We start from the raw sequence: 10,093 nt of genomic DNA on the forward strand, positions 1-10,093 counted from the left end.
CACTGTGCGCATAGCCTGCACATGTTTGCATCTCTTCCCACAGCTTGGGTGGTTACACTCCAAGAGCTTAAACAAATGTGTCCATCTTCACAGTCAGTCGGACAATTTGAAAAGGTGGCAGATCTCTTTGCATAACATTTCCTTCATGCTGGCCCCAGTATGTTCACAGCTCCACTGTAAGTATACATTTGTATGAAAAGGAAGGTAAGAACATTTTTCATACAATTAATTAATGACATTTTATATCAGCGTATGACTAAAATTTGAGCCATGACGGTCATTGCTATGACATCACTAAAATTCTACTGTCTCATCTGTTGTTTGTGTTTTTACAGAGAAATGTAGTTTTACCAGGTGATGTCATTTATTGAAAAAATTTATAAGAACCTGAAATGAAGTGAATGAAAATCTGATCATTTGGAATGAAACTTAAGTACACACACACACACACACACACACACACACACACACACACACACACACACTTTGATCCCTTCCAGAAACTCACTCAGACGCCCACATCAGACCTGCACACCTTTTAGGTCCCCAAAATAACTGCTCTCCTTTTATGTGTGTCTACAGATGGTGCTCATAAACATACTGCTACTAGCAGCTGGAGTAACACAGTAGCCCAAAGGTCAAAGGTCAGGTTACTGTATGTCAGGTCATTGGCCATGTCTGATGCAAACCACATACGCACACTAACACCTGCTTCTTCTGCTTTTAAGACTCATGATTACTTACCCAAAGATTATTTTGGTCCAGTCTTTTTTAAGCAGACCAGATTTTGGAAAGAAGAAATAAATTAGATACACAACTTAAAACCAGTCAGCCAAAACATAGACAGACATTAACTAAGACTGAGAGAAAGCAGTCTGCATATGAGCAGCCATGACCTGAGATAGCATTTCCAAATTGAAGCTTTCCTGCTGTTTATGTTCCTAGCTTTGGATCGTTAGGGTTAGGGTTTGGTACCAATGTCATACTTAAGGCTGATGATAAAGAGCAACTGTCCAGGATGGGGCCACATGGGGATGTGTTTTAAGCTTAAATAGCCAAGCAGACACTAAAGGATTAAGGTAATTAGGTAGTTAACATGTCATCACAAGACTTTTAGATTGACAGTTCAGAGACTTTTGTTTTACCAGCTTGCATTGTGAGACCTGAGACCGTATGCGCTGCCAGAATTGAAAAGCTAGCCTTCCATGTTAACTGCTTCACTCTCCCTCCTCCTCCCCTCTTCTTTCTCTTGACGAAGCACTCTGCAGACTCAAACATCCCCTTTCACAAATACACAACTACCCTGCTCCTCCACGCCAACACCACCACCTAAACACATCCCGCCCCTAGACTGCTGTTAACTTTCCATGAGGCTATGACTGACACTGGCTAGTTTTCCCCCTTCCCACAAAGCCCAGTCCCATCCCATGACAGCAGGGAATGGAATCATGACTGAAAAACAGATGTTCATGGCTAACAATGACAGAGAGAAAGAAATCCCTTCTGCTATGTGCCGCTTTGATGGTTTTAGCTTCCATAGGCTGTCATTAAAGGTTATTTTTTGGACAAGGGAGCAGGCGAGTAAGATGAGCGCATGTGACGATGTCAGGATCGTGGTGGAAATACCGCCCCACCCATGGAATGACTGATTGAGACAATAAATGAAAGGTCCTTCAAGCTGTTTGTTTGTACTGAACCCTGTAGGATTGATTTCATCTGATTTTGACCGAATGATTATCTTAATTCATGATCGTGAAAAATATGACTTCATACAGGCCCCAATTTAAGTCATGTCAACTTTATTACTATGGCCCAATATCACGTCAAATGTCTCAAAGCGCTTTACATGCCCACAAGATCAGGAAAATTCCCAACACCGCCCAAAGCGAGAGGAGGAAAACTCCAGAGAAAACCTGGGTGTGTGATAGGAACTTCCAGTGATTGGTGATTTCTCTGATGAGTAGAACATGAACCTGTTATTTAACTGCACATTTACACATCAGCCGTATGGCTGTATAAATGTGTGTATGCGGGAATCCAAATAATGAATTAGACATACATTAGTGAACACAATGTGTTTAATTATAATTACACGTGTAAAATTATTCTTATAGATAATTAACAATCAATATAATGGTTCATCAACAATTTTCCTTAACCTTCTCTCCTGTGTGGATTCTCATGTGGGCTTTCAGGCTAGCATTTAGAGTGAAGTTTTTGACACAAACTGAGCAACTAAAAGGCTCCTCTCCAGTGTGGATTAGCATATGGACCTTCAGGTGTTCCCTACGAGTGAAGTTTTTACCACACACTGAGTAACTAAAGGGCCTCTCTCCAGCGTGGATTAGCATGTGGACCTTCAGGTCTCCACTACGAGTGAAGTTTTTACCACACACTGAGCAACTAATGGGCTTCTCTCCTGTGTGGATTCTCATGTGGACCTTCAAGTCTGGATTAAAAATGAATTTTTTACCACACACTGAGCAACTAAAGGGCTTCTCTCCAGTGTGGATTCTCATGTGGACCTTCAGGTGTTCATTACAAATTAAGTTTTTACCACACACTCAGCAACTAAAGGGCTTCTCTCCCGTGTGGATTCTCATTTGGTGCTTCAGGTTTCCATTACTAGTGAAGTTTTTACCACACACTGAGCAACTAAAGGGCTTCTCTCCTGTGTGGATTCTCATGTGGACCTTCAGGTCTCGCTTACAAATGAAGTTTTTACCAAACACTGAGCAACTAAAAGGCCTCTCTCCAGTGTGGATTCTCATGTGGACTTTCAGGTCTCGATTACAAATGAAGTTTTTACCACACACTGAGCAACTAAAAGGCCTCTCTCCAGTGTGGATTCTCATGTGGACCTTCAGGTCTCCATTACGAGTGAAGTTTCAACCACACACTGAGCAACTTAAGAGCTTCTCTCCTGTGTGGATTCTCATGTGGACCTTCAGGTCTCGATTACAAATGAAGTTTTTACCACACACTGAGCAACTAAAAGGCCTCTCTCCAGTGTGGATTCTCATGTGGACCTTCAGGTCTCCATTACGGGTGAAGTTTTTACCACACACTGAGCAACTAAAGGGCTTCTCTCCTGTGTGGATTTTCATGTAGGCCTTCAGGTCTCCATTCCGTGCTGAGATGCTAGCACGGAATCATCACCTTGACTTTGATTAAGCTGTGAGGGCTGAACTTTTGCTTCATCGTCTTCACTTTTCACAGACTCTTTCAGACCATGAAACTGCTCTACCTCCTGACTGATCCATAGTGTCTCATATTCCTCCTTAATAGGTTGGTGCTCTGGCCCCTCCTGATCAAGACTGGGGGGCCGCGTTTGCTGCACAAAGGGTTGCTGGACTTCTGTCGGCAATGCTGAAACAGACATATACATAATGGAAGAGACATGAGGTAACATTTGCCCAAGCTTGTAGAGGAACAATAGTTGAGAGGTCATGGTTCAGTATGTGATCAAGGTTATAGGGTCATGGTGTTCGGTTTGATATGGTGTATGCAAGGGTTCTCACCATACAACATTTTTACTTCAATACCAATTTAGTTTAGTATTGAGATACCAATAAAAATATGAGATCTAACAAGTCATTAGATGTCCCATGAAAGTAGCCTGTTACAAATGAATTATGTTCTTCTAAAGCGGTGTCTTCACAGCTTATATAAAATTATTTAAAAAAAAATTAAAGGCAGTTGACAAATGATACATGAGCGGTGGTGAATGATGGACAGGGAATCAGACGACTAGTTGAGCGTTGGTATTCAATTATGTGTGAGGGTGTGTGCATGTGTGTGTGTGTGCGCATGCCCTTATCCCAATAATTTGATTTTGTTTGTCAGCAAATATGTTCAGTGTTCAGTATTGATTTCTCAAAAAGTTTGACCTGGGAATAAAATATTCAAAACATGAACAAACCTATTCTGTGTAACCGAACTTCAGGGTTGAGACCGTTGAACAGTCGTTTTTGCAGTCTGGTTCTGCCATCTCTTCAAGCAGCTCTGCCACAGTCGATCGCCGTCTCACCAAAGCTACAAGCATTTGGATTTAGACTGGCTAGCTTTTGTAAACACACAAGAGAGATTTTTGAACAAATGTTACCATGATATGATTAGAATGTTAATTGTGTTACTGCCATCGGACAAAAAAATTAAGGTTGTTTTATGCAAATTGTTGTCTAGTAGATCTATTTAATCTTTTTTTTAAACTTTGTGAATATAAATAACCAGTCTATTCCCCAGTCAGCCCCGGAGTGTGAGCCCACCAGCATAAAAACAGTTGTAGAAAGGGTATCTCGTAGTATATTTAGAATGGAAAGGGTTCATCCCCTGGGGAACGCAAATGTGCTTGGTTAATGCCATGATAATCTGCACGTTTTTTTTTACATGTCCTGTTACCACACATACGTGTAATATGATGGGCTGTTTTAATTCTATGCATGGAGAGAGATTGAGAGGATGATAAGGGGACATTTCACAGCCTGCAGCAGTGGCAGTAAAAAGCGAAAGGGAAGCTTTGATCTTTGAGGATGCTGTAAATTCAGTGGAAGTGTTTTTCTCTTAGGTAACGACAGGAGTGTGATGAGTGACACCCCAGGCCAGAATAAATGGCCACATCAAGGTATTATTTCTAACAAAGTAATCAAGTCTGGAATCTGTTTCATAGTTTTTTCCATATCCTGCCAAGCAACAAAATAACTGACCAACAAATGTTATTAAAGAAGAAGAGTTTATGGAAAACAAACATGATAAAAGCTGCTTGGTTTAGAAGACGGCATCTAAATTCATTGATGAATGGCAACAACGATAAAGATATGATAATCCTTCACTCAATGGGGACAACTAAAAGAAGGGAAACAAATCTGAAAATGATGTGGCAAATTACTTTTTTCAACTGGTTTATATTTAGTCTTTATTATCTAAATGTATATTATATTAATTTCACACTGGCAGTATATGCCACATTGAAGTCACACTGACCAATGGAATGACCTCATGGATACAGGTGCTGGGTCCAATGGCAAAGTCCAACAGGAAATCTAATCTGTCAGTTCCACCGGAGAAACAATAGTCAGTGGTGGTGGGGGTATAAAGCCAAACTGTCCTTCATCCACACTTTGATGTCTGCCTGACTTTTTGGCTTCCCAGCAACCCCCAACCCCCATACCAAACCGCTACAGAAAAAAGGAACATCAAGCGAAATAAGCTGCAGGGTAAACACTGGCTCCATCTCACTGCGTGTGTTTACTGTGTCAGTTCCTTTGAAATGATCAGAGCCAGGCTGGGCTGATCAGCTCTAACCTGCAGCAGAATTAGAAACACATGTCTCTGCTTCCGCCACTCATTCAGATAGAAGATGGCTGGCGGCAGCTGACGCGGCAGAAGTACGTGATGAGACTGATTTCAAACATGGCATGTCGGGTTTTTACAGAACCCTAGAGGAAACCGTGCACACGACTATTTAGAGCTGTGTGTGTGTTATCTTTTCATTGCTAGATGCTGTCAACTTTCACAATAAAGCAGACTACATGCAGTGTTGGGAAGCGATATTGAAATATTTATCACCTAATTTGATTGATTGATGTACTGTTAAGAAGTTATTGATAAAATGTTAGTATCGTTATAATAGTGCCCCAATCAAAAATATTAATGATTAATTGTACACCTAATTCATATGGTTGTTCACCAAACCTTACTTAACTATTAAGCGGGGGGGGGGGCACTTGTGACGTAATCATAGCCACGCAGCCCCCAGAGGGAGTGGTGCTTTGTTTAAAATGTTGTTGCGCACGTGTAACCAAGGCTTCAGGAGAAAAGGGTTTGATCCCGACTGTAATCGTTGTCATTTATTTTGGATTTGTGCCAATCCAAATAAAACGTGGAGATTATTAAGGTGGTACATGTTGCTTTCCTGCTCAAGCGATGAGTGGACTTCAATGATCAACATTTTAAATACTAATGTTTGGCAAATAGATTAAGCCGTCGTGGGTCATTGACAAATAACGCTTCTTAAAAAAAAAAAAAAAACTTGGCGCAAATACGCAATAATCGATCATTACAGTGAGGTCGTTTAAACCCTCGGATTTTGTCCTGTTTGTCTCAACTCACCCTTTTCTTGTTGGTTCTTGCTGGGATCAGTATTTTCTTCCTGGCTTCCTTGTTGCTTTGAACCCGGCGAGAGTTTGACGGAAATAAGACTGACCGTCCGACGTCCTGCTCTGACCTCCACTTTCAAAATAAAAGGGCACGTGTGAGTAATAAAGCTTTCAGTGGGAAATATTTTGTATTTTGTTTTTTGCTCGGAGAATTGACATGCATTTTGGTGGTGTTTTTGTTTATTTCCCACTCTTAACGTTTGAACTGAAATGAATTGAACTGGAGTTGAAATTGCTATGTTCTTTTGCTTTATTGTGATTTTGTTGTTGTTGTTGTTGTTGTTGTTGTTGTTGTCATGAACTGTTTAACAATTGCCACTAATACACCTACTCTAACATCAAGCTAATTTATTCTGTGTGTGTGTGTGTGTGTGTGTGTGTGTGTGTTCTTTGACTATTTAGTGCATGGTGCAACAAGCAGGAAGGCTTTCACTGTTTCAGTTCATGGTAATATTGGTGATGGGAGAGTGAGAGAGAGAAAAAAAGGAATCAGGAAGCGTTAGAGGGAATGGAGGGAGGATGAGGATTTTGTGATGATTTCATCCATCATGCAATTGCGGCCAACAAAGGATGCTGGCACTCCCTGACATGGACGTCTAAAAATAGACAGTAGTGGGATGTGGTGGTGGAGCATACATTAATCATGCAGCAGAAGAACAGGGAATGCCTCTGCCTGCCTTTCCCCACCTCTCACAGAGACAAATGTGGATTGGATTTGGAAAAAATATATAAAGAATCCCCAACGCATAAGAACTCGTAAGTTAACAAAAGACATACAAGTTTATTTACATGATCTCGAAAGTGCAAAAACAGAACAGTGCAATAAAAGTGAATGACACAAAGAAACTATTTAATTCAAATCAGAACATCATCAGTTCCCCAGAAGAGTAATCTAACCACACTTTTGGATATCATGGAACTGCTCATATATCACTCTCACTCTAAAATTCAACAGCATCTGTGCAAATGCGCTCCGGTCTCAGATAGCTAAGTGAGATAGGATGAAATCTTGAGTCACGTATACGATACTATTTCTATCAGAAGGCTTTCTGTATAGTGTGGTGAAGAGTGTACATAATGTGTCTGCACCCTTGTGTCCAGGAAAGAAACCTTACTCTGACTGACCTGAATAATAAAGGTAATAGATGGAGTCCTGTTGTTGAGATACTGTAAGAATTCATCAAATCAATTGTGTAGCCCTTCAAACCGGAGAAAACAAAAAAAAGGTATTTGTTCCACGTGAATACATAATGACAGAAAGGCTTGGTGTTGTTTTCCAGTTAACCCATAAAGATTCCAGCATAATCTGGTGAAAACACAGAGCCCAATTTTCAAAGAGAAAGTAATTCCAAGTAAATTCTGACCACACCAAGCAGAAAACCAGTAGATAAAACAAGTTCAGGGCTCAAGTGAAGGAAGAACCCATTATATATAACAGTATAAAAGGATACCACATCCAAGGTGTCTAATAGGGCAGTGGAACCACTGCTGATGTTTAATTGACATAACCGGCTGAGAAGATCCTTCAAATAAGAATGAAGTTAAATAAGATTGGTGGCAAGATGTGGTCAACATATACAAATAGGTTGAGTATGAAATGTGAAAAGAAATACAAATTATTCAATTAATTGTTTATGTGTTCTTGACTCTCTAGCTGCATGGTCATACCTTGTCATACTGTCTGATTGTGTACATGTATGTTTAAAGTATGTCATTGCTTAGGGCAGCATTGCACTGAGGCAATGCAGTACCAGACGTGCAACATCCTACATTTTTTTGAAAAGTGGAACTTTTCAAGCATTCACTAATTTTGTGACCCAGGTGATTATTTGACCATATTTAAGCCCTGATGTTTTTAATAGCAGTTTCAGCATATTGAGAACAGCCAAAGGTCAAATAACATTCTACTGTCACTGTGCGTGTGAGCAACAGATTTCTCTCGGTCTCAAACTTAGTCTGGGAAACTGAAAGGATTGCATCACTATAACTCTGGTGTGCTGATTTTTAGAACCACAAAGGTCTGTGTCACATTGCAGTCGTTGTTTACAACCAGAGGCTGTATCAGTCGATTCTGGTGCTGTCCTATAGTGTGCATGTCCTTTGTAAAGCAAATGTATGCCCTCTGAAACTAGAAAGTATTAGGTTGGCATCAGTGGAATGAAGGCAAAAGTTTTTAAGTGGCTGTCTTTCCTTTCAGGCTGAATGGAAAATGATTTACAGTCCTCCCTAAAGTCCCCCTGGGTTTGTGGAGTTTTATGTCGGCTGTGGTGACATACTGCTGGAGCTGGACAAGGAAGAACAGCAGTTTGGAAACCTCATGACTCCAATGAAAACAACCCAGACTATAAATCCTGTTTTCCAGTCGTTTTTTTTCTCCTCCTTGGAACAGGAGCAGGAAATAAGATGTGTGTCCTTGTTTGAGAGCAACAATGACCTGGTTTTCCCTGGCACTACACTGCTGCTCTTTACTCGTCTGCTGTCAGCTGACTGCCAGTCAGATGGGGAATCTCTTTCCCAGCCACGCTGTTAGTCATCTGGAAGTTAATCCGGAGCATCCTGCTCTCTATGGAAGGAGAAACGTTTATTGGGTGGTGGAGAACCTCACAGGGAAGCGTTCTGCAGTAGCCTGGCATTGATCTCAACCTGCGTCACTTTAAGGATCATGTATATCACATGGTGTAAACAGTCATTTGGCAAAATGTGCTACACGGAACGTTAGCAGGCAAACACAAAGGAAAATTGTTGGTTAAATGGCAGTGCACCATTTCCCACCATGTGTTTACTGTTGTACTGCTTGGCTAACCAAATCCTGGCCCAACAACACTGGACTTTGTCCCAACAGCCCTAAACACACACACACACACACATACAAACATCAACATCAAATATGCTCCATTCTAAGTAGTTAAAGAGATCGTCTCACAGATCTCACAGACAAAAGTGGGCAAATGTATCTTCGGTGGAAAACAGCGGCAAAGCAGCTACCAACTATAATGTTCTGTTTTTATTATCAGCCCGGTTGTTACAAAACCTCTGCACACAGTAGGAAACCACATAGCGCAATGCCCCCTACTGTTGACGACTGGCAAAACACACCATGTTAAGTTAGCATTAGACACCACAGATCCAAGATAAGATTCCTATTTGCTTATGTAACAGATCAGCAGGAGCAAATATCGATACAATAAGTAAATGCAGAATAAACACGATGGAAGGTGAGGCAAAAAACCTGCTGTCAAATGAATGGGAGGTGTTGCAAATGGTTATGGCACAAACTTTCACTTAAGCTGAGAAAAGGCTTTGTCAATGGGAATTTTGTGTCTCTTGTGTGACTTTAAGTGGGGATAACGGTGCACATTTTCACTTTCATTTCTCTTCTTCCTGCATGGACCCATTGAATAAAAGCTTTAGAGATAAATTAAAAACCCGCTGTCACACCTCTACACACCCTGCCAATGGCTGTTTGCCTACCTTTTAGATTTGCAGATTGGGGAAAACACACATTTTGTCAGACATAGGACTCCCAGATTCACACAAAGCCACAAGACTTTTCGCTCTGGCTTTCACACATGAATGACAGATGAGCATGTCGGGCTGTTGGTCCCTTAACTCTCTATTTTTATTTGCTTGTTTGGAGTTAAATTTAGCTTTATGTAACACACAAGCACAAAAGACCAAATGCTTCACAATCACAGCTGCTGTGGTGTGGATTGCATTGAGCTCATCATCCATACACAGAGCGACAATTTTAGACCAGTGCTTGGACTGACCACTGCCAGTCTCTACCAAACTGGTGCATGTGGAGGTATCCAGTGATAGTACCCATAAGTCACACAGGCGCTTGCTCTCACTGAGTTCTGCAACAGGCTTTCCTTTCCTCTATCAATTGTTTTACTTTGCCTTTCAGTTTGTAAAGTGAGTGAGGCATACATACA

The 10,093-nt window shown here is 41.0% G+C and overlaps 1 long non-coding RNA gene and 1 pseudogene across 1 annotated transcript; one reads left to right on the forward strand and one right to left on the reverse strand.

The window, feature by feature from the left end:
• Positions 1-1,782: 1,782 nt before the first annotated feature.
• Positions 1,783-6,191, reverse strand: LOC142994676 (uncharacterized; annotated as a pseudogene).
• Positions 6,108-8,704, forward strand: LOC142994683 (uncharacterized). Its single transcript, XR_012961427.1, has 2 exons — positions 6,108-6,253; positions 8,356-8,704. It is a non-coding gene; the product is annotated as an uncharacterized LOC142994683 (long non-coding RNA).
• Positions 8,705-10,093: the final 1,389 nt, after the last annotated feature.

The sequence above is a fragment of the Genypterus blacodes genome, unplaced genomic scaffold (genome assembly GCF_046128005.1).
Source record: "Genypterus blacodes isolate CSIRO-AG114 ecotype Tasmania unplaced genomic scaffold, CSIRO-AGI_Gbla_v1 ptg000030l_1, whole genome shotgun sequence".
Lineage (NCBI taxonomy): Eukaryota > Metazoa > Chordata > Actinopteri > Ophidiiformes > Ophidiidae > Genypterus > Genypterus blacodes.